The sequence below is a fragment of the Pongo abelii genome, chromosome 11 (genome assembly GCF_028885655.2).
Source record: "Pongo abelii isolate AG06213 chromosome 11, NHGRI_mPonAbe1-v2.0_pri, whole genome shotgun sequence".
In the NCBI taxonomy this organism is placed as follows: Eukaryota; Metazoa; Chordata; class Mammalia; order Primates; family Hominidae; genus Pongo; species Pongo abelii.
The window spans coordinates 40,623,398-40,624,937 of NC_071996.2; the positions used below are offsets into that span (position 1 = coordinate 40,623,398).

The following is a 1,540-nucleotide window of genomic DNA, read 5'->3' on the forward strand; positions in this document are numbered from 1 at the left end:
AAGAAACCATCAGAATTTATTTCAAAGTGAGTGTACCATTTTGTATTCCCACCAGGAATAAATGAGATTTTCTGTTGTTCCACATCCTTGCCAGCATTTGGTGTTGCCAGTGTTCTGGATTTTTGCCATTCTAATAGATATGTAGTGGCATCTCATTGTTGTTTCAATTTGCATTTCCCTGATGACACATGATGTGAAGCATCTTTTCAAATGCTTATTGGCATCTGTATATCTTCTTCGGTGAGGTATCTATTGAGGTCTTTTGCCCATTTTTTAATTAGCAAATGTGACTGTACTGCCTCTAATCCTGATTTCTCTACTCTCAACTGGTGATGTTGGTCTCTTTTCTTACCCTAGTTCCTTTATCTATACAAATGTCAGTACGCTACCTCTTTTTTGATATTGTGAAACTGAAAGATAGTATATGCATAAGCATCTGCTACATAGAAGGAAATCGATACTAGTTTCCCTTTCTTCCATCCAATCAAAATCCTGCCCCATCAAATATTATTTCTTCACTGAAGCTGTTTTCTATCATTGGATCTTTACTCTCTTCTTCCGATTAGGAAATCTTAGATATTTAAGAACTCATTTTTATCAAATAAAAATGTGTTACAACTTTAAATGATCTTAGAAATCTGGTACTCTTCACTTATTTTAGTAACATGCATGATCAATGACTAGGTCAAAAGCAGAGTAGAAATAGAACCCAAGTATTAACTCAGTCCACTGCACTATGCATAATTCAATAATAAATTGCATTCTTTCTTTTCAAAAGACTGCTGCTTAATGTCATTTGTGTTGCCTCCACAACCAAGCTATAAATTCATCAGGATAGGGTGTCCATGGCCAGAGGCCGCTCAGGACATTGTGTAACGATGCCTGAAATAAACACTGACCACCTCGACGAGCAACAGGTTCAACTCCTGGCAGAGATGTGTATACTTATTGATGAAAATGACAATAAAATTGGGGCTGAGAACATTGAGAAAGGGTTATTGCATCAAGCTTTTAGTGTCTTCTTATTCAACACCGAAAATAAGCTTCTGCTACAGCAAAGATCAGATGCTAAGATTACCTTTCCAAGTTGTTTTACTAATACTTGTTGTAGTCATCCATTAAGTAAACCAGGTGAACTTAAGGAAGGAAAATGATGCCCTTGGAGTGAGGCGAGCAGCACAGAGGCGGCTGAAAGCTGAGCTAGGAATTCCCTTGGAAGAGGTTCCTCCAGAAGAAATTAATTATTTAACACGAATTCACTAAAAAGCTCAGTCGGATGGTATCTGAAGTGAACATGAAATTGATTACATTTTGTTTGTGAGGAAGAATGCAACTTTGAATCCAGATCCCAGTGAGATTAAAAGCTATTGTTATATGTCAAAAGAAGAACTAAAAGAACTTGGGAAAAAAAGCAGCCAATGGTGAAATTAAGATAATGTCATGGTTTCAAATTATTGCAGAGGCTTTTCTCTTTAAATGGTGGGATAACTTAAATCATCTGAATCAGTTTGTGGACCATGAGAAAATATACAGAATGTGA

At 36.4% G+C, this 1,540-nt stretch overlaps 1 pseudogene; it reads left to right on the plus strand.

Annotated features, from left to right (window-relative positions):
• The first annotated feature begins 870 nt into the window (after positions 1-870).
• On the plus strand, positions 871-1,540 carry LOC100454387 (isopentenyl-diphosphate Delta-isomerase 1-like; annotated as a pseudogene).